The 24596-nt window shown below is 30.0% G+C and overlaps 1 protein-coding gene across 2 annotated transcripts in view; it reads left to right on the top strand.

Moving 5' to 3' along the window:
- The first annotated feature begins 9927 nt into the window (after positions 1-9927).
- The window catches only part of LOC113523309 (teneurin-a), a 423960-nt gene continuing 409291 nt past the window's right edge, over positions 9928-24596 (top strand). For both annotated transcript variants that reach the window (XM_031907374.2, XM_031907373.2), the window contains exon 1: positions 9928-10078. The gene's annotated coding sequence lies outside the window, so the exon portion shown is untranslated. The remainder of the gene's footprint in view (positions 10079-24596) is intronic.

The raw sequence follows: 24596 nt of genomic DNA, 5'->3' as shown, positions 1-24596 counted from the left end.
ACGACGATGATGTTAATATCATTTTTAAAATTTATGTTCATTTTTAACGATGTCTATATTTATATATGTAAAACAGGAAATTTTATGCTGGCTGCAGCTCAGTGCGAGATGAGACGCTGAGAGACAAAGCGTCATAGGTCCTTTGAAGAAGACTTCCGGATGAAGTCTATATAAGATCTAGTTTTAAGATATAGTATATATAAGACATATCTAAGATATAGTTATATGTGGATATACTCGTACCATACGGATTTTTTTAAATGCATACATTTTGTATTCTGACTGTGTTAAGATAAATTATGCTATTCTAATTATTTAAGTAAAAAGAAAATTATTTACCACTAAAAAGGCTGAAAGAAACGGGCCACTAAATAAATTAATAGCTGCTGTTGGCGTAAAACTCGATCGTAAAATTTTGAACTTATTTTTTTAATATTGTTCCCAAACTCACAAAACTTTAATTATAAATTGTTCTTTAGGGTAAAGCCGGGGATATTTCGGTTCATCCTATTATTTTATCGTTAGTTAGAATCATGTAAAAATAATTTTATTAAAAAATGGAGTCGATAGTAATATTGAACTTTATTAATTTGGTCTCTACTAATGTAACATGAATATCTTATATGTAGAAAATATGTTGGTACAGATAATTTCTTATATACATATAATTGTAGGTATTATTACAAAATACTGCAATGATTTTAGTATTACTATTGAGTATTTGTATTGTTATACTCATTTAACATATTCTATACTTACTTAAAAGGGTTTTTTATATTATTGCTCACAGAATTTTATAGCGATAGCATCATCATTGTTATCATTTCTGCCATAAAGCTTATCTTTTCAATTTCTATCAGATATTTTTAACTGTAAACTTCTTAAAAAATTTTCAAGGTTTGTTGATACTCCGGGGTTTCTATTCATTCTCCTGTTGTTATGTTAATCGATAAAAATGATTGAATATACAAAAAACGTCTTATATAAACAAACATGAGTTTGCATCCCTTGAGAGTAAAAGCAGAACCTTCGAGATGTCGGCTGTGGATAATGTACTCGAAATTCGGGGCGCACAGTATTTCGTGTTAATATTTCGCTGCAAATATTTACTTTCGTTTTCTTTTGACATTTCTTTTGCAATATATCAAGTGATTACTCTGTCATATAAAGTTAGTAGTAATATTTAAGTACAGAAATAGCACAGCGTAAAAAGTAGCATCAAGTATAGTATGGAAATTTCTGCCTCTCGTAAATGATGATGCGTGCTTGACTGCTTAGTCACACGTCAGCTACAGAGATAAGTAAAGATATTATGCATATTTTTAATCCTATATATTATGTGAATGGTACTGATAAGCGGTTTTTATTACAGTTTATTTAATTAACACGCGTTTATTTAAAGATTTTTAATATCAATAATGGTGCTCTTCCAGAAAAATGTTCTTAGGAAGTGCTGGCTACGAAAATGTCTTTGTTTTATAATTTAATCGTATTTGTAAGATTAATATAAATACGAATATAAATTCTGTAGAGCTAATAATTTATTAATAGGCATAAATTTCAAGCAAACGTACACGCGGATATCCTATAAGCATGTAAGATTAATTTATGTTTACTTGGTTTACTAACGGATAGAGAAAGGAAAGGGTAAATGCCAATCTGTGTGTACCTAGCACGACAAATTAACTGAGCACTCAACATTTCCATAATTTTGTTGTACCTACATATTAATAAATCACTGGTAATGGGACATAATAAATAATAAATAACATTCAGTAACATTCACTTCTCTATAATTGTATAATATAATATAAATTATATATACAAAGTTTTAATGACTAAACTAAAATAATTTGAATTTTTTAAAGGAACTCCTAAGTATCTATGTACCATTAAACTGTGATATTATAACTATTACAGTTACATCTTATTTATCAGAATAGTATGGCTAAAGAAATTAAAAACCTGTAAATTAAGGACTTAATTTACAGGTTTCCAATCAATCCAATCAATCACCAAAAATTTTACGAATGATATTTACCATAATTTATTTATAACTGATTATTCAAAACAGTCTCCTTTTTAAGTGCAACTGAAGTGATACTGCTATTTGGAAGTTATAATATGAAACGTAATATGAGCTAACTAAGCCTAGTAGGACCCGTATCCCTTCAGTCAGAGGACAGCAACAATTATACTCAGAGGGATGTGGCTTTATCGTTGTCTATTAAAATTCATCCATACACGACCTTTTGCTCTGTGAATATAATTATTAGATTAAATATCGCCGTAAAAGCTTTTTATTGCTTTCTCAGCTTAATTTTGGCTTTATTATTATGGATTTATTTTTATTTACTTATATTTATTTACATATTCAATAAGAATTTCATTATTTAGTTGATTAAAATAATTTTAAATTTCGCTACTAACAGTGTGTGTGCGGCAACTAACACATACAACTACATGTTTTTAAAACTCAAGGACTAGGCTTACAACGTGGCAACGCCGTCATCAGTCTAAACATTGAAGTGAAAATAACTTGCTTGAATTTATATAAACACATTATTAATTAAAAATAGTAGGTATACGATGGGATAATCAAAGTACTATCAAATCATGTATATTTTTTTATGTTCTAATCAAATTATATCGCAGATAAACAGTTTTACTTATCGTTCCCTTATATGTGGTACATATAGAGTATTATAAAATTTTGTCCTTTGTTAAAGAAAACATAGAGATGGTTTTAGTATTTATAAATAATATATAAGGCAAAGACATTTTGGTTCCCTCTTTGAAATTTGAATTTAAGCGGCACATTACTCCGAAAATGACTGGCCATAAAGACTTCAAACGCAAGCTAATCGTGGCTTCCGACCTTTTGGGTCACTAAGAAGGGCCACAAGTACCTATTAAACATTTCATGTTATTCAGAAATCTTATATTAATTAGCTACATAATTATTAAAATCAATAATGTTGCCCATATGTTTTCAACATCTTTTATAAAAATGTACCTGTAAGTAATAATATGTGATTTATAAAATAAAATATCCAGATATTTAAAAATTATATTTAATATATAATTTTTAATTTCTGGACATTTTTTTCCAATTAATAATTTGAGAAAACTATTAAAAAAATTCTAGGTCCTGTTCATCGACGTACATATATAAGATTAGTTTGCGGAGGGCCTGGCACTTTGAAAAAGTTCTGTTATGTTTATATGGTCCTAGAATGAGCATTACCTCCCCCCTTCTCTTAAATATGCCTATTCAGACTCTGGATTACAGACTATGAAGTGTAAGTCTTGAAGCGTCGGTGACACGAAACTTAATCAATTCACAAACAAAGAAACGAAAATGAATAATTTATAAAATAAAGCAAAAGAAAAAGTTTTTCTTTCAAGACTAATTTACGAAAAACTTGGAAGTGAGTACACTTATATTACCTACTGGTGATGAGAATACCTAACCAATTTATGATATCAACATTACTCCGGTATTTTTTGTGTCTATTTCATAATGTATAATGTACGTAAAGCTATGGAATGGTCGTATCAAATATGTTACGAGTATTTACATTTTTCTCCTGTTTGTTTTTAATATTACTAGCTATATCCCGCAGTCTTACTTGCTTGAATTAGGATAAAAGGTATCTTATGTATTATTCCAGGACACATTCTATCTTAAAAGAACTTTTTATTTTGAATATTATATTTTCCTGCTTACATTTGTTAATGTAAGTACATACGAGTTTATATAGATACAACAGAAGATATATCTTTGAGTTGTAATTGCGTATGGGTAAACAAAGATCAGATTTTATATAACGTAATAAATGCGGCCTATGGAAACTAGCACCAGAGGCTACGGCGATGCGTTACTCTTCTTTTAGATAAATGTTTGTGAAGGTCTTTGTGAGTGGAAAACTATGAAACTGTATGCCACTAGAAACCGTATATTTTAAATAATAAAAAAATGGTATAAAAAATAAACATATATAAAAAATTAAAAAATTATAATAATATAATATTATAGTAATAATATAATAAACATAATTGTTTGGGAATGCTGCTGTAGATAGGTGGTTCCATATTTTTAGAAGTACGTGGCAAGAAATATTATATAAAAATATTTAATTATTGAAATATACAGTGATGTATTCATAATTGAAAATGAAGGTTATCACTGTCCATCACATGGGTTGTCAATTTGTTATGCTATTCCAAATTGCATAAGGAATAAGTCATTATCGATGTTATTATCATGTTGGGCGATGTTGAGCGGACGGGACGTTTTGTGATGCGCTATACATGCGACGGATAGGACAGGATACCACTTACATTATATCAATACAAATGAAACGAAACAAACAAGCATTGGGACGCACATAAAATTGTTACAGCGGCTCTCGGCACCGTTCCCGGGGTAATGTTTCATTGTGCGAAACGCTATAAAAATAGCAGTAAAAATTTATAAAGCTACTCAATAAAATGTACACTTAGAATTTTGTGAGTTTAATATTTCTTCAGGTTAGCGTCAAAAATATCATATTAAAAATAAATATTATTTTTATTATAACGTTCACTTGTACGTAATATTTTGAATTTTTGCTTCGTTTTTAAATAAAATTTTGTAATGAACGAACTATAAGTATGAATTGTATAAAATTATAAATATATAAAGCAAATGAAGTTATTTAGTACCGGTCTCAAGGGTTAGCTAGCAATTAAGCTCAGTGTAAACTGATGTACGAATAATTAGGTAGGATACGAATATATTGTATTTGTCTATATGAATATTATGTTTACATATATACATATATGTATTATATTTAATAGTAAGTAAGGATTTTTTTATACCACTGAGGTTATCAATCATCTGAGGCAATAAAGCATACGGCCCACCTGATGGAAAGTGGTTACCGTAGCCTATGAACACCTACAATACCAGGGGTATTACGCGCGCGTTGCCGACGCTGAAGAAACCTCTTTACCCCCCTTTTAAAGAACCCTTATGCTGTAGTTTCTTGGATAAACCTCGGCAGGCAGCTTATTCCATAGCCTAAGTGTTCGTGAGAGAAAACATCTCTGAAACTGCGACTATTTAGGCTGTAGGATATGAGGGTGAACTATATATTTACATTATTGCATGTATTGCATCTCCATATGTATTTGGACATATTTTTTATAATGGCAGAATTTTCAGTGTGCTTTCGACCAAACTATTTATAATTACTCCTCTCCATTCATAGGTTGCTTGGAAGAGATTGCTTTTAGCGATAAGGCCGCCCATTGTTTTCCCAGTGTGATCATTTCTTGTAATTGTTTGTATTTATAACAAGTTTACTATTGTATTCTTTTAAAGGAAGCAATAAAGAGTATCTATTTTTCTATATGTATGTAAAACTGTATTACGATGTAAAATATGCCTAATTTGTTTTGAGACCTTTTAAATTACCAAATTTAAAAAGAAAATAGATTTCCCTGACCTTAATAATACTGGTGGTATACTTGCATGTAAATTTTCTGGCGTTCTGATTTTTATCTATTTCACTTAGGTATCTATTACCGTATAGTCCCGGCATAGAATAGGCCATGCCTTTTTTTCCCGTGTATGTCGTAAGCGGCGGCTAAGGAGGGCGAGGGACGGGCGGCAGTGTCTCTCTTAAAACATCTTCAAAGCCTAACTGCGGATGCGAATCCGCCTACCAAGGGTGGTGACTACCGGCAAAAGCCTCCAAGGGGAAGGCTTATGTTCTGCAACGGACAGTAAAACGCTGATATGATGATGGTCTATTAAATACATCCATATTAGATACTACGAGTATCTACAGAAATATCTAAAATTTTGTACTGGGTGACGGCTCCCTAGGCAAATGATAAACGAATAAATAATAATAATAATAGGGTTTATTGAGTTTATCAATTACAAATTATACTAGTTATAAAGATTAACATTATGCACACAAATAAAATGAATAATATTAATAAAACTTAATTACACAAATGTAAGATAAATATGCAACGGTAGCCTTATCGCTAATCAAAGAGTATCAATAAGATAGTTTTCCTTAGAGATCCATGATACTATTTCACGTATATAGGTAACGATTACTATTTTCTATCAAGTAGGCTATTAGTTAGTTTGTTATTAGAAATAGCAAGAAAAAAATGGAGTTGTACTTGCGTGTTGTGACTTTGTTGTAAAAATGGGGCGTAGTTAGTACAGTCATTGTTCCGGTGTCATACCGTCTACGCGCCACTGCGGTCGCGCACTTGTTCTACACCTCGGTCCACATTTAGTGCGTCTAGATTTATGTGTCAATGGTCTGCGAGCTACTATCGATCTAGCCGATGCTATATTTTATTGTAATAGATAACCAAATACACTAACTACGATAAAATGTGTCCAGAGTTCTTGCCAGAAGAAACAGTATCAGTATCAGGCAGTACAGGGAACTGAATTTCTGTATATTAATTGCTTGAATTAAATAATTTATTATTATTATTAAAATGTACAAATAAAATTTAAATCCTAGTATACTATTTAATAAAGGTTAAATGGCTAAATTGATATGAATGAATAAGTTTATAGATTGATAGTGTTCTAGATCATAGGGATACTTAATATTTTAATTAACGTTTTAATTTATGATAGAAAACTCATGGGTTACGATACGTCTATAATTATATGATGTAATGAAAATGTTATTAAAATGTAAAAAAATTTAACGATGGATGGATGTTTCTTACTTTTTCACGTAAAAACTATAGAACGGATTTAAATAAAATTTAGTACACTTATAGATTATATCCTAATTTACCACGGAGGAGGATTTATACTTTATATACTGACTCACGCGGGTTAAGCCACGGGATTATAGCCAGAATTATAATAAATCGAAATATACTCACCTTAGTATTTCTAATGAAAAATGCTGAAGAATGGAATGGAATGCTTTTCCTTTTTCTGTATTTCTGGAGAACTACGATCTAGAACTCTGTAAGTCGACAGTGATAGGTATTTTTCTCGTCCAGTCATATTTTTGCATGCTTTGCAAATTTCAGATTGAATAGAGTTCATGGAACTCGTGATTCAGATGTTTGCTGGGCTTTAGCTAGATTGTCACCTAGTATTTTAAACTTAACAGACTAACTAGATATTCTAAAAGTATACCACATAATCATGCATCTTTAAGAGAATTGTAAAGAAAGCAGGTTTCGTTTGGTCTTCTCTTGCACCAAGGGAAAAGCGTCGAGTGAAACAATATTAAAAAATAATATGTATCCTCAAAACAAAGATATTAATCTTGAAGATGGGAAAGCTACTTTTGTGTTGTCAAGCCGAATGTAAGGCAGTCCCCAGTCGTTCAGTGACTGACGATTTTTCTGTAGAGAAACGACGAATTTAAGTTCTTAGGAATGGTTTCTGATAATGTGTGATGAATGTGTATTACTTACCTAATTTGTGGAATATGGCTTGATATTTGATCACGTCATTTGAATCCAAGGATATTTCGTGTTGTCGCGTTTCCTAAATGAGAGTTATTGTACTTCAAACAATCGTAATGAATGAAGTAAACGCAAATGTTCTAAAATTTCTTTACTTAACTAACAAATTTCTTATATTTTTTATAAAAAAAAAAAAAAATGTTAACCGTATATTTTTACTTATATTCCGAGGATGCAAATTTTTGCATTTAAAATTACGCCCAGTTTTGGTATAAAGTTGCTCTAACTATTTCAGATGCAGAAGTTCCTTTCTGACTTGTTTTACTTTACTGACTAGTAATTAACATAGTAACGGGTTTTCCAGAAACGTCGCTCTTTATTATTATTTTATTATATTATTTTATAAGAGAACCTGGTTGTTTGACAAATTAAACAATCTGTCGTTTGGTCCTCAAGTTAGGTTACCTTATGTTATAAGCGATCGGGCCAATAAAATCTAGTGGCATCAATTAGAATACTATAAAAGGAATTATCACGGGAGTGGGGGTGTAAATAGTTTTTAATACGAGTGGAGTTACAGGAACTAATTGTATTTACCAGAGGGAGACTTTGTATAAAAGTTGTTTGCTTGGGCATCTCTGTCCCATTCGTATTTTTACCGTAAAGCAGCTGTGTTTGGATGGCTGTGTTTTGGTTTGGAGGGTGGGATATGGCAATGAATTTACAGGGTATAAGAAAATAACACCCGAGTCCTTAGGAATGGCAAAGCATGGGGGCTATCATGGACAAAACATAATAAACTCTTTATTGCGCAAAAAAGAGATGTATACAAGGAGTATTTATACAGAATGTGCATATACAAAAGGCGGCCTTATCGCTAAAAGTAATCTCTTACAGACAACCTGGTATACTGTGTTATGTCCATGGTACTGCTTATGTCTAAAGTCGACCACTTTCCATCGGGTGGACCGTCAGTTTGTTTGCCATTCTAATAAGTTTTTGTTCTCTAATAAAGATATTTCAATCTAACAAAATTAACATAACTGAATGATATAAGCTCCTGTTTACAGTCGAATAAAAAATTATCATTTTAAAACGGTTGCAAATTTTGAATTAGAAGAAGTTGCTATTAGTTGCTAGTTGCTAGAAGAAGTCTTTGAAATATTTCTATTTAAATTTATCCAGATGTGCGTCGACTCATGGTAGTTGAAAATATTAAATGTGTGATGATTTTTGAAAATGAGAATGAAAGATTTGTCAATGGCCAATGGATAGTAAGTATTCTTTCTATGGTAATATTGGAAACATTTCATTCACATTAGATCACGGAAGGAAACATGTGCTTAATGACAGCGCATAGGAGAGGTCTATGTTAGGCAGTGGACAATGATACTGATTATTATTGTACAAATACATAGTTGACGAAGACATAGTGCTCTATTCAGACCATTGAAGTGAAGTGTACCTGCATGGGTTGGAAAATTGTAACATAAAATGTTGTTGTTGAAATCGTTCTAGTTTATCATCATAGATATTTTCGACGTTCTATATAATACTGTAGCCATCGATTAGTGTTTTGCTCTTTTGGGGACAAAGCAATCAACTGAGTTGTTACCATTTTGTGTTACTATGCTATAAGCACGAAAGGAAAAAAATATGTTTCTTCTTTTATGTATTTTGATTTTTTTATGTATTCTTTTATTTCTTTTATTGTGTAAGTCTATATCTGTTTTTTTTTTGTGTACTATAAGTAATGCCAATTAATTATATATCTAACTTAAGAAAAGTTTCCATTAATACAAATGCACTTGTTTCTTGCCGTATATATCTGAGAAGAAGAAATTAGATTTTCCCAGAGTTAGAAGGCATAGTTTGTTTTCAATGTGTAAACATATTTTACTTCTTTAAAGCATAACGTTGATGTTTGATAAGTCAGTAATTTGTAATGGTGCATGTGTTTTCGAATTAATATTATAATTAATATTTTTAGAGAAAATCACAGGGATGCATTAACGAAACAAAATACCTGTTTAATCCGATTAAAATACGTTTAAGAATGCATGTCTCAGGGTTTCTAAAAAGTGGGTTGGGTTAGGAAGGATTATGTTTCAAAGGTAGTCCATTAGTAGCGCGGGCGTAGCAACTACTCTGTGGGCGGTGAGACCGTAACATAGATAGTGCTATTTACAGGCATAATTACATTTTATACGTAGACAAAAGCCATTAAGGTTTTGTATAAAAGTATAACAAACTCCAAGAGATTAACTAAAACGTATCTGCATTATCTTTTTTCAACTTTATCCAAGAGGCTTACTGCCAGCGACACGGTGCATTTACTTTATGCTAATAAGACTGTGCTTTGAGCAGTTAGCAGTTTACAGGAGCGGATAGCAGGCTGCACCTTATCGGTATGGCGCGAAGGATTTTGAAGGGATGTTCGGCGGCCGGGGGGAGGTTCAGTGTTGTCCGTTCCGCCGTCGGGGTAGAACGTGCGACCCGCCGCTCGCCCGCCTCTGCTCGCGCCCTCTTTATTTAATTAGTGTCGTATAAACTGAGCTCACGTGGAAATAAATAAGTTTCGTGAAATAAGGAATGACTAGCTGAAGCAGTCAAGACATAACTGGTATGATTGTCGTATGAATGAAAATTTTGACGTTTGTAAATCTAATGCTTCTCTAGCTAGAGCAACCGATAAAAGTTTCTATGGATTCTAATCATTTATCTTGTAAATTTTAATAGTAAACAATATCAGTAAATGCAACTTCTATCGGCTGCAGAGCAAATGCATATTGTATGAGTATCCACTGTCAATTTGACATTAGTATTATATTGCCATTGTTTACGTTTTGCTAATTAAGAGATTACTCTTTGTTTGGTCCGTATTACCATAATGTTAATGGTTATGAGTTGAGTATAATTTAGAAAATGTTGATGATTCGCTTATCGATTTATTTATCTATATACTTTTAAAGGATTACAACATAATGCCCATATTTTGGAATTTATGTTATATAAACAATGGAAGGGTTAAATGATGATTTTGTAGTATACCTACCTTCTTAAGTACGTAACTGATAATATTTATATTTTTTTATCTATATATATCTAATATCTAGATGTTTGGTTTTGCTTATTTTATTTATGTATCTATAAAATAAAATTTAATGTAATGTAGTAAGAAGGGTAGGTACATATGCAAATTAATAATACTCAACTACAATAGGAAATTTTAAATTTACAGTTTCTAATCACGTGTGAAAATATTTGCAATGAAACCTACTTCGTGCATGCAGCAAAGACATTAAGATTGGTTACGCTTTTCCATTTGACTTTCCTCGTGGATATTGCGACTTGTCATGAAAGGGCTTACTTTGAACCTTTTGAGGTTATTAGGTTATCATAACCGCCGTTTTTCTTCTAAGAATTTTGTTGTGGCGTATTTTATTGGTTCTGGGCGTATAAAAGTCTTGAGAGCACGTAATTTAAATTCAATTTAACATTTATACAGGAGTTTAACAATTTATAGTTTTTTTTTTAGTTTTTATTACATATTAATTTTATACACATAAAATAAGTATATAGGTACATAGAGCTATGATTAAAAAATAAATTAAATTAAATATTTGTTTATATATTTGAAATAATTAAAATCGTATTATAATATTTGTACAACCAATCATTAAGATTGTACTGTTGGGCACATATTTCTGTTTTTAAGAGAAGGATAGTCAGATATATCATTATCTTAATATTTAGGACAGTTTTAAGCCCAGTTACTGTTCTTTGTATTCTAGTTTGTACCAAATAGATCAATATATAAATAATAATTTATTTAAAGTTCTAATCTATTTATTTATACTTAGATCTTAAAAGCTCACCAGTTCTTTTTTATTAAGTGTTGTAGTGATTTGCATATGAAATTCTTGGTATTTTTTTGGTTTCATTTTTTTTGTTTAATGCCAGTAGCATTAGTATATGTGTGACTGGGAACAGTCGAAGATTAACCACCATCATTACTACCAGAAGTTCTACAACCTTCCATATTAGTCCTCAATCTCCAACTACCATTTCATCCAAGCACGTTTTGCGATACGTATTTCCTTTTTAAACAAAATAGTTCTTGTCAAATAACTATCTATATGGACTTGCGCAAGATAATACCTATTTCAGTCAAATATGAAATTTTTGTTAATATTATCGTACTTGGTTGAATATTTAAATAAATATAGTTGTTGAGTAGGTATCTTAGTCAACACGCAATAAGGTAAGTACATGCGCAGTAGTATCTTAGTGACAGATATATTTTTATTTCAAATTGATATTAAACTATTATAATATTTATCGAGTTTCTGAAATTAAAAAAAACTCTATAGTAGAGTTTATGGAAAAATAGCGTAACAGAAGGAAAACTTGAAATAAAACCATATGCCGAGAATAAAAGAGATCTGTAGCAGGCTGTTCCCGCCCACTCCGTAAAATCCTATTAAATAAGCTGTTAAAGATAAATTTATTTGCATAAACATGTGTGTGCAGTAGATATATAATGGCTATTTTAATTATGTTGTAACATGTTTTGACAAAATTAGCATGCAAACTTTTTACTTGACAAACTGTAGTTTTATAAAAAGAAATATTGTAATTAATGTTAATAATAATATAACAATAACAAATAATATTAAAAATATATGTAAAAAATTTAAACAATATTTAAACAGAGTAATGTCTATATAATTATACATTTATGTATTTCTTATTAAAATTTGCCATTTAGAAATTCATCAATATTGTAATAACATTTGTCAATTAATATTTTTTTTCCAATTATTTCTTAAACAAATGTATGTTTAAACATTTGTATTTCTCTGGAATTTTATTGTCGACTTTTGGGCCCATACACATAACACTTCTCTGCAGACATGTTGTTTAGTCTGGTGATAAGTGATTCTTATATGGTCTAGTTGTGCTTCTTGTTTGAGACTTTGTACTAACTGTCCTTATTCTTCAGGCCAAAATGAGCATACATGAAAAAGTACCAATTGACACTTTATTTATATTTTATGATGCATAAAGATAACATACTAATATTATAAAATGGAAAGATTTGAATTATTTGTATGTGTGTTTATTTTTTTTTTGTAATGGATAAATTCAAAAACTAGACAATCGAGTTTAAAATATTTTACCTATTAAAAGCTACCTGATCAGCGAGTAACATGGGCGTTATATTATTTAAAAATTAGAGATCCTTATGAAAATTACATGAAAAAATATATGAAAAATTTGCGCATTAAAATAATATAAAATACTAATTCATCTTTTTATCTATCTACCGGTATGTAACCAGGGCGGATCGCTAGTATTAATTATGTAACGTAAATCTAAATTTCATTTTAATTTGATAAATAGCCTATACTTAAAATTGCTGTTATATCTCAAGAATAGATTATAATGATATATGGGATACATTTAGTGCGGATTCTCGGCTACAACTAGTAAATAGTAGCTTTGAATTGCTAAAGTTATCTCTCGCTTGCACATATACGGTAGATATATAAATAAGTGGATGTGACATAGCCACAAAATACCGAGTGTAAAATAAATCTTTAACACTTTATAATAATTATTTCTTTATTTCGAACAAAAAGTATTAATTACACGTGTTCGTATATATCTTAAATGAGCGTTACCAAACCATACAGGGAGGAATAGAGATTGTTAGTAATAGGTAGAGGCTTTATTGCTAGCAACGGAGGAAAAATATTGTAGTAAATTTATAATGATTGACCAACTGACCTGACTTCATCCTGATCTATCTTCCTTCACTAGTACTTTGTGAACGTAAACAATACCGCAGACAAGATTACCATATTGAAATTGATATTTCGGAGTTCTGATTTTGTGTTGTTTTTAGCATTTCCACTATTATTACTCATCTGGGAGTGTAGCCCTCGGGTCCCAAGTGTTTCTAGGCTGCCTTCGTTATACACAAAAGTCTTTGACGTGGTTTACCGGACGTCGGCTTTATATACATATCTAATAAATTAACGATAAGCATTACTCTATTTTCTTTAGAAAAGGAAGAATTTTAAGATTAAGTAGATAAAATATTAACTGTCATCCTTTCAGCCATTCATTGTTCACTATTAAACATTTTTCTCCAACACAAACTGCCCCGCCCTACAATGTCGTTGTTCAAGTAATAGCACTCAATTTATCCATATTTCGTCATTTTTTCAGACAAAATTACAACACCTATATTCACTATTATTTAAAAATAAATTTATTTATTTAATAAACACAGTGACTCCGTCGTGAATTGATCACGCAATATTACGTATGATGAACGATTAGAAGGCAAGGAGGGTGGTTAAAATATGTTAGTGTTTATATTTATGTCAGTTAGACATAGATATTGTTTATGTACAGTTCTTTAATAATATTCTAATTCATTCTTTGAAAGATGTACCAAATGTTTTGTTAACATAATAAATATTATTTTAGTATGTGTAATAATATATGTACAATATCTACAATAATACATAGGTATAATGTTCCTTAGTACAGTATTTCGGATAGACTTTAAAGGTTAAACTTTGATAAATAATGTTCAATCTTCGTGTTTGTATAGCTTAGAATTAGAGTAATAAATTGTATGTTGTTAATTAGGTACATTTGACGTCATAGCTCAACTTTTCGTTTCCAGTTTTAATGCGTAGAGTTGTACTATTCAATATGCTAATTAAGCAAACATTTGCTTTATTTTTACCTTAATTTTATAATTTTTAGTTTATGGGTATATTACATCTGAATTTTTGGCACAAAATGTACTTAGAAGTTGATAAATTTGTCATAAGTATGTTTTAAATGTACTAGATATTTATTAATTTTTAGATGATGCATATAAAAATTAATAAATATCATATAATATATAGCATGGCAAAATATTAATATGATAAAATATGTACTTTTATTTTTGAGCCATTAGCATGTTTGTTATTTTAAATTGCATAAAAAATCTTACTGTACCTACTAATATTTACCAAATAAATAATTGAGGCCCCAACATCCAGATATTGGGAATCTTTACAAACTTCCACACTAATTATGTTATATTATTGTAAGGCAACATTATTGTTTCAATAATCACCATTGAAATTAGGTACATTAATTCAGTTAGGGCGTTGGTGTCGATAAGGGAATCTCCTATCTAAATTCTGTAGTGCGCGTACCTAGTGAACTGAATTTCAGTTGAGCCGGCTTTTGCTTGGCCCATTGAACATTAAGCTACATTCGCATAGAGTCGCGTTTGTTCCACTTTCAACTATAACATTATTCTCTGTCATCAAGTTCCTAATTCGATGATGGTTTATTTGAATATCTGTAAGTAGATTAGTTTTTTTTTAATACTGATTTATATGGTTATATAAGACTATAGTGAGACCCGTAGCCAGAAACACTCTATTTTTCAACGATCACATTGCAATACAAAGGTGATAGTGAAGTAGTCTATCTCAATGTCAAAGAATAATTAGACTTACTAACGCTGTTTATTAATAGTTATCCAGAAATTTTAAATACACACAACGTTTTCGTGTCCACTGTGTCTAATTCATAATGTAAGCCTTAAATTGAATTAATAAATTACAAGGCACACAATTATTTTTATAGAATCCATCACTTAAGATCTCATTAATTAATATAAGTACTCACATCTTATATATATATATATATATATATATATATATATATATATATATATATATATATATATAAAAAAATATATATAAAAAAAAAAAAAACTTAAAAATATATGTAAGTTTTAATCCGAATCTAGTTCATGATAGAACTTTAGCAAAATTAATAAAAATTAGAAATTTTTTAATACATTTTTCGAAAATCAGGAAGGTTTTAATTAATTTTCCTGAACAGCAGTGATTAAGATAATGAAAACATATGTGACATAATTATGACAAAACATTCTATGATTATCTACAACAAACATGACCTATTTTGTAATGTTGGTTTTTAATATTTAAGGTACGTTCTTAACAGCGACCTTCCATTCGACCGAACCGTATATTGTTATTATTTTGAACGAGCGTGTTTGGGATAGCAAGATTGTAAAAATGTATAGAAATAGACACAAATTCACATTTACAGTGTCGTCTTTGTTCCCTGTGCTGTTGTTAGAGCAGGTGGCTCGTTGCTTTTGTGCATATACGTGTGTATAATCGAGATTTACTATCTTAATACTATATTTAGATATTTTGAAGTATATCTGAGTATTAAAATTTTTTAATAATAAGTTGCTAACTTGGAAGATGACCTCAATATCCACATAGAGATTATATTTAAAAATGTTAAGAGTTATATACATACGCGTGAATTAAAAAAAAACAGCTTACTTCTATACAAATGAAAATTACTTATTAACCTAAGATCATCATTATCATTATAATCTCAGCCATCATCCGTTCACTGTTGAATATAGGGCTTCCCCATAGACTGTCATAAAGAAGGGTCATGAGACATCTACATACGAGCAACTCCGTAGAACTATGTTTTAGTTTCATAAGTCATCTCTGGCAACACACACTGGTTAAAGAGCTTCGTTTTTGCCTAAGATATCGCTACTAAATTCTGCAGGGATTAAACTTTTTAATGAAATTTGGTTTAAATGAGAGATGCTCTCAGTTAGCCGCAATCAGGTTGCCGGTGGTAATCTTTACTTGCGCCCATATTTTGGCAACCTGGTTGTTGTTTTATAGAAAAAAGAATAAAGGTTTTACCAAAAAGAATCTATTTCTTGTCATTATAGGACCATTATTTAGTACAAAACTTTACATTCTGGTAACTCTTAGTTGTGGCCATTTTTTATAGGGAATTATATGTTACCGTATATAAAAAAGAATATACTTACGTTTCATGTACCTAAATCTTATCAAAAAGCATAATATTGTAATTACATTGTTAAAAATTTTTACCTTCACCTGGCAACCCTAGGCTGCGGCTAACAGAGCACGTAACCCAGGTGTATAATAATATACTTTCGCTTATCTTTCATTTAAACCAAATTTTAGTAAAAAGTTTAATATCTGCAGAATTTAGCCGCGGGATCTTAGGCTATACAGCAAGAACACTTTTCATTTAGATGAAATAAAGAATATTGTTACGTTACTAAGAGTATCTTATAATACGAGTACTATACCTGGTAAGAAATAACAGCGAAGTCTATCTGTCTAAATGATATATGGGGTACTACGTCATACTAACTTTACATATATGTATATAACATATTCTTTAGCAATATAAATGTTGTAAGCCTCTAGTAATAAATAGAAATGAAGCACAAGTTCTTACAGTTCCTTTAATTTAGATTATTATATTTACTTATTTTACTTTATATTTAATATATAACAAATAATATAACATAAATACCCAACTTCTGTTAGTCCATTGACACATATTTAAATATAGCTTCTTTAGGACTTCCATCAACAATAATTGTGATATATTTTATATAATGACTACGTGGTTCACTATACTTGTTCACTCTTGATACGTCAGGGAGCTCTGCTCTGTTCAACGGTTGGACAAGAAGTGTCTCCCCACCCTATTTGGGTCTTTTATATCTACAGGGCCGAATTCAAGTGAACAAGTCAGCGAGACCACGTGTTCTTACAATTTCATTACTTTTTATTCAAGTATCATGACAATAAATAATTATAAAATTAATTAAAATATAAATTAGTGTTCTATATACATTATAAGGATAATTTATTACTAAATTTGGTATAATAACAATTTTAACGTTTTATTATATTTAAAGTAGTTAGTTTGATTTTTATTAATAAATGTAGGTACACATTTTAACACAATATGTTTAAGAAAATTAATATAATTTAAAATAAATATTTAACATGTGCTAAAGATCTCCTTATTTATTTTCACATTTCGTCCCATACATAGACACTAGTTACGGAGATTCACGACTTCTCCGTCAGCTAGTACACGTTTTATTCGTAACCTAGTCTAGGCTTATTCTACTGAATTTCAAGTCAAACTTATGTATTAATAAATTTTAATTATATAATTTGATGAGAGTTTTATTATGAAAAGTCTCTTCGTAGTAAATATCAAACGTGGAATCATCAAATATTACATATCGCGTTTCAGATATATGTAAATTGAGCTGCCGACGTTTACTAGTGCCGTATAAATAATTTGTTGTGACAGCTGTTACAATAAATCATCATGAAATTCGATTTACAACACAATTATACATGGTCTTATGTATAGATAGGTACAGTAGCATGCTCGTATCAATCATGCTTCATCAGTGGGTGTCATATGGATTTCTCAGGCAATATATTGTCGGTCGGTAATGTAGTATCGATTTGTCGATATTCATTTGTTGGTAATGTCTTCAATTTATTGTAAATTTTATTATACCTTAATCTGATAACAGGCTCTAATTCTGTCATTTCACCTTCAAATACTTCAATAGATATTGATAGTTTAATGAATAAAATGTAAATGTAATTTGTAACTATTATTGATTCTTTGTGTGATGATAAATAAAGACTACAATGTATTACCACACGTCATAATGTTTTCGTCAGTACGTTGACATCCTTTAACTTTTTAAACACTTAATATTTTATTTCTAACTATTCACCGAAAAGAGTGCGACTCCTAAGTAACGAATGAAAGAATACTTATACGCATTTTAAAGATTTTTTATCATTTATGTAGTCAATTTTAATTTGTAATTTGAAAGTACAGTAGTCTAGATAAGAAAGTAGAACACAAATAAATGATGTAAAGTAATTGCCTATACATTTACATTGTATATATATTAACTAGTCGGCCCGAAAATAGATCGACGGGCATTGATGGATGAAACGCTTAACACTTAAAGGCTTAAGCACAAAAAACATGTCTATTTTTATTATTTTCCTATTAGATGCTTAGGTATACAGGTAATTTAATATACCTTGCCTACCTTTTATAAACGATTCTGGTGTTGACAGGCCCTTTATTTTTGTACCTAAGGGGATGAATACCAGCTCGATTGTTCATCTTTGTGAAGAATAATAACTAAATATTAGAGCATCCATTCTTCGTACAGACGGCAGTTTGTCAAGATTCTCGCGATAACGACGTGAAACTCACCTCCTACGTGTTTTCCTTGGAATGGGTTTCAATAGACAGTAAAAATGTCCAAACTTCGGCCGACAGTACCAAAACATAATGTTTATTACTTGTTTTCTGACAGATTTAGAACACAGTCCTTTTGTGAATTGGGAAAGTAGTGGAAATAATGGCGTTCACAAATAATATTATTCATCATTGATTTGCTATGAATAGGTAATTTGTCAAGACTATGGCATTGAATTTTAAACTCCATAGAATATTTTAACTGTAAAGTTTTCTTGAAGCTCGAAGAACTCAAAGAAGAGGACAAGTAGCGTAGGCAGTGTACCGAAACGATAAAACAAAATATACACAAAATGTAATTAATATATGGCATGTAATTTAGATTAATTATTTTATGAATTAGGTAAGGAAAACAAAAATATAGTCATTTTGTTTATATTTACTTTCAACGGTTATAACCGGTCTCGTTCAACGGTTATCACTGACAGGTTTGACATTTACACCAAAACTTTTGTACTATGAATGTAAAACATTCAAAGTAAAAACATTCTTGAAAACATGGTATATTTATTTCCAACATGAAGTTCTGATAATATACGAAATATATACATTATATTATTACAGACTTAGGTCGGTCCTTTTGATTCAGGCTAATAATTCCACTAGACTTTAAACTGAGAGAGTCAAATGGTCTAACTTCAATCCGCAATATTTCTGAGTTTGGATCACGCCAACGTCAAAACTTTGTATCAGTTTAAACATTTTATATTAGTTTCGCTCCATGTTTAGTTGAATTTTTATTTGTTCTGCAAAAACAAATCTAGTGTCACTCCTCGTCAATCGCTTTTTGTCATCATCATCATCATTATTTCATATATTTAATGAAAGTAAAAATGTCGTATAATTCTTTGCAGTAATTATATCAATTCCATTTTAGTGAAGAAATAATATGATTTATTTTTTAGCAATATTCGAAGAGAGAATCGGTTATTATCTAAAATTAAGATATGAGCAGGTATAGTAATTAATCAAAAGAATGACTGAAATTAATGAAAAAAAAAACTGCTATCCATTCTAATAATTTTGCGATTGTTTTTGCGTATAAGTAAACATGAAAAAGTCTTATTTATTACGGGTAAGTGATATTATAGATTAATTTAACTAAAATAATAATGTGTTATGTATTTATTATGAATAAATAATTCTAAAGTGTTCAAGTAGGTTTGTAAGGTTTCAAGCGTTTAGACAACTTATGCCACTTCGTAGTTTTCATCGAGTATGGAGTGGAACTGTTTGGGCGGTCACGTGCGAGCGCCACTCGTTCCAACGTGCGTGATTCACAAACACATCCACTAGATTCGTCTTTACCTATTTCTCAATATATACCTTAGCTCTTGGGCAAAATTATGTGAAGGTAAATTGGTGATGTAGGTAAATTGAAAGTTATGTGTAACTAGAATCCCAACAATTCTCCGCATTGGCTACAAAATTATTAACAAAATATTTACAACTAAATTTGCGTAAGTGTTATTTACGTACTTAATGAAATAAATTAATGATGTTATTATAATATTTAGGATACTTACCTTCTCAGTTTAAGAAATTGAGTATTTGTTTTCTATAGTTTTTTTTTATAGCACATGTGATCACAACGTTCTGGGCGAATAAAGGGATAATATGGTGCTTTACTACAGTTATTCAAATGTGAAGTACCTACTATGTTTTATAGCCTAAGGAAAATAGACAGACAAATGGCAGCTTCCGGTGCAACACTATATTATATAGCATAGCATACTATATTATATATTTTTACCAGAGGGAGACTTTGTACAAAAGTCGTTTGCTTGGGTATCTCTGTCCCATTCGTGTTTCAACCGTGAAGCGGTTGTGTTTGCATGGCTGTGTTTCCGTTGAAGGGTGGGATATGGCGTGAATTTACAGGGTACAGAGGAATAACATCTGAGTTCTCAGGAGTGGCAACGCATGGAGGGTATTATGGGCGAAACAGTGTACTCTGTTATGTCCATGGTACTGCTCATGTCTATAGGCGATCGTTACCACTTTCCATCAGGTGGGCCGTCAGCTTGTTTGTCATTCTAAGTTGTATATATATATATATATATATATATATATATATATATATATATATATATATATATATATATATATATATATATATATATATATATATATATATATATGTCATTTGTGTAGGTATATAAACCGGAATGTGTCTTTTTAATATGTTTTTAACAAACAATATATTTCTAACAGAATCTAAGATATGTTGTGATAAAAAATACACCAAAAATGTGCAACTTTTCAAAGAAAATATAAGCAAGAAGCCTTTTCAGAGCCCCCCAGCCTATTTCGCTTTATTATCAAAAAAGTTTCATTACGGAAAAGTTGACGAATGCTACCGGTATATTGTCCAATTCATTTGCCTGGGAGCGGGCACAAACCGCCACAGTAAATAATGTGAAATGCTGGGACCGGGGACTCCAACAGCTCGTGTTGTGTTCCCAACACCAGATTATTGTGCACTAAGTTTCTCTTGCTCCTCGTTACGTCCTAACAGAATGCGAACAGCAAACTTTGTTATTATTGCACTGATACTGTTAAAGCAGGATAATGCTCCCCGTTGAGAAATGTTCATGTGAAAAATTGAAACAGTAAAATATATAATAAGCATATGCTCGTATTTCTATACTCCTATTAAAGATGAATTTTGTTTACAAATATATATATATATATATATATATATATATATATATATATATATATATATATATATATATATATATATATATATATATATATATTATATATATATATATATATATATATATATACTCGCATTATGTATTAAATTTATTAAATATTATTAAATTTTTGCTTCTACGGGTCGTAACTCATTCGTAGTCACGAAAATATTATTTTAGGTATAGCTTTAATTCGTGCTACGTTATTGTAGGTTATATATCATGCTAATTTGTTTATGGCTTGAAATAAGATTTTATTTCGAATTTTCCTTCTATTACACTTTGTTTTATGTCGCTTTATATGACATCTTATGAATGAGAAAGATTAGTGACATGTTGTCGAGTAGGTGTTCTTACTCGGCCTTCTTATATGACCATGACACAAGTCCTAAAATTTTCAAGTAAATATCATGATAATTATTTATTTTGCATAATGACTAATCTGATTCCCAATATTGAACATAAATCTACCTCACAACTATTTCGTTACATAATACGATCCCATGTCACTTGGATGTATCGACTCGCTGCTACTTTTGAATTCGATATAGTTCAAAGAATTATGGAATTAAATTGATAATAAACCAACTATATAGATCGATCAATCGACAACTGATATGCAAGAATGTTTTCCAGGGGCGATCTCGTGCAGGCAAGCATTTTGAGACAATTGAATTTGAGACCGAATTATAGTTTTATTATCCTAACGATTTTATGCGTCAATTAAATACTTAAAATCATTATTAGAAGGTATTTAGAAAAGTAATTGTAGATATATTTAAATAAAAATTATCTACATAAGCCTATAATGTATTAAACATTAAGGGCTTATCCATATTTTTTACAATCACATTGAAAAACACTGAAATTGGTTACATATATATTAAAACCATTATTAATGAAATTACAATTGCAAAAATCGAATTGCTCTCGTAACTGAATGCATTATTTTGTGATTTCCATTTAATTTCGATTTTTTCCTGTAGAAAATAAGCTTTTTCGATAAGCGTATTTTTTTATCAAGATGAATGTAACTATGTGACTCGAGGTTTCGTGAAAGTTTTTAATCTGTTTTTTGTATATTCATTGTCGAGTGAACACTAAAGTTGTTGGCTTCGATTGGAATTTGTATTAGTAGTCAGTAAAAATCAAGCAGGTCTTGTAGTTATGTTAGCTTTTGATACTATAAAGTATAAATATATAATTATAGTTTTGTTATTATTTAATTCTTATACAATTAATCTTAATATTATTTAATTCTTACAATATTAATTATAACTGCAATAACTGAAGGCGGTTGCAACCATATAATTTTGTTCGTTTGTGTACACACATGAAAGAACTCTTTCGTACATCGTTTAATCTGCATTAGTAAACAAACTACAAAGAGTAATAATTACCTATGTACGTTGTCGTGAGAGAGAATAATTTCACTTTTTACGTAAAGAGACACGTGTTTGAGCATTGAAAAAAGGCGTAGTGTTTGGAGTTACGGATTAATCCAACAAGTGAATTAATTCTAAAAATGCTTTCACTAATTGAAATCTGTATTGTTACTAAATAAAGGCTATATTTTATTACTTATTCCCACGATAATGGGCTTACGTGAGCAAAATCGTTGCAAACAGCTAAAAGGATATTTTTGGACAATATGGATTTAGTGAGGCGTCTATTCACTAAGCAATAAATGTCCTGGAAGTTCAGGCCCGCGAGCTCAAGTCACGCATATACACTTATTATTTGTACCTATTTCCACTACACTGCATGCCTTTGTAGTTTACATTGCGTAATAACGTGTCACCATAATGTTTAACACCCCCATTTTTAGGGACGTTCAGACAAAGGCACCACTTTTATTGTGTAGTTCGAAAAGGATTTTATTTATTGAATAGTTGTTAGGGTAATTTTGTAGAAAAATTCATACTAATGTTTATAAGGATTGCAATAGAAATATTGCTTTTTTTTTCTAAATACAAATAAACCTTTGAAAATGCCTTAAACAGCGAAACTAGTCAGGTATTTATTATAACAATTATGGAAGAGTATAATTGTATCAATATTTATTATCTTTATTTAGTTACTATAAGTATAAAGTTCAATATAAAGTTGTGCTCATCATTGCATACAATTTTTAAGAGCATTTGATCAATTAGCATTATTTATATCAGTATTAGTATGGTAATAAAGATATATGCAATTAAAAGATATTTATTAATTAATAAACAGAAGTTAATAAAAAAAGTAAATTGTGTAAGAGAAAAATAACATTTTTTATATAATACTATATATACTATTTATAAATTAAATTTCGAATTATACTTCTTAAGAAAATTGTACCTGGTGACCTATAAGTAGATTATGAGCACACGTGATATTTGCGTGACTCACTACTACCCTCATGACAATAATTGTATCATAACTGATGATAGTCAATTACGAATAATAAAGCACCTGTAACTTGTTGAGAGTTCATTCGTGTTATATAAAGGTTAATGCAAAAATACAACGAATTAATAGATTAAAATTTTTAAATAAAAATAAAGTTTACTCAATTTTATCTTTATATTCGAATAAAGATCTTATTGTTTTCTATGAAAATATTAAGCTCTATTACGCCAATGCGGATTATTACCTTATATTTGTTTATATAAGTCGTATTGTTCATACTTTTATGATGATGAAAATATAGTTATCAGCCATACAATTGTACCGGTAACAGACGAGATTCCGTATTAGCACTGACCGAATTAACTTCATTCAAGTGATGAAGTTTCTTTTTAAAAGGACTGCATTCAACTGTAGCTCAAAGTAAATTGGTGCACGTTTGTATAGAATAGCAGAGTGGATGCAAGTGGCGAAGGCTTTATTCACTGTCCTGACACGCGGGACTGTTCGTTGCAAAATATAAATTGCGCCCGTTTGAAATTACCTCTACGCTTTATGACACAAACGAGGAAAAACTTATGCTACACACGCGCGCCATTTTTGAAATAATAAATATTTTTATTTTTTATTTTTAGGTAATTTATAACCAAATTTATCTCCAACTTTTACATTGTCAATTACTTGAAAGTTTGTAGTAGTATTTTTTTTCAAAATAGCTCTTTCATTATATAAGTATATGCATAATTATTGTTTGTAGAATGAATATGCGACAGTAGAATTTATTGACAAGTAATTCAACATTCTCGTAGAGTCCGATATTCTTAGTATTAATTA

This window comes from Galleria mellonella, unplaced genomic scaffold (genome assembly GCF_026898425.1).
Source record: "Galleria mellonella isolate WM207_F2 unplaced genomic scaffold, CSIRO_AGI_GalMel_v1 utg90, whole genome shotgun sequence".
Lineage (NCBI taxonomy): Eukaryota > Metazoa > Arthropoda > Insecta > Lepidoptera > Pyralidae > Galleria > Galleria mellonella.
The sequence above is the reverse complement of the archived record's forward strand: the minus strand, read 5'-3'. Positions and strand labels throughout refer to the sequence as shown.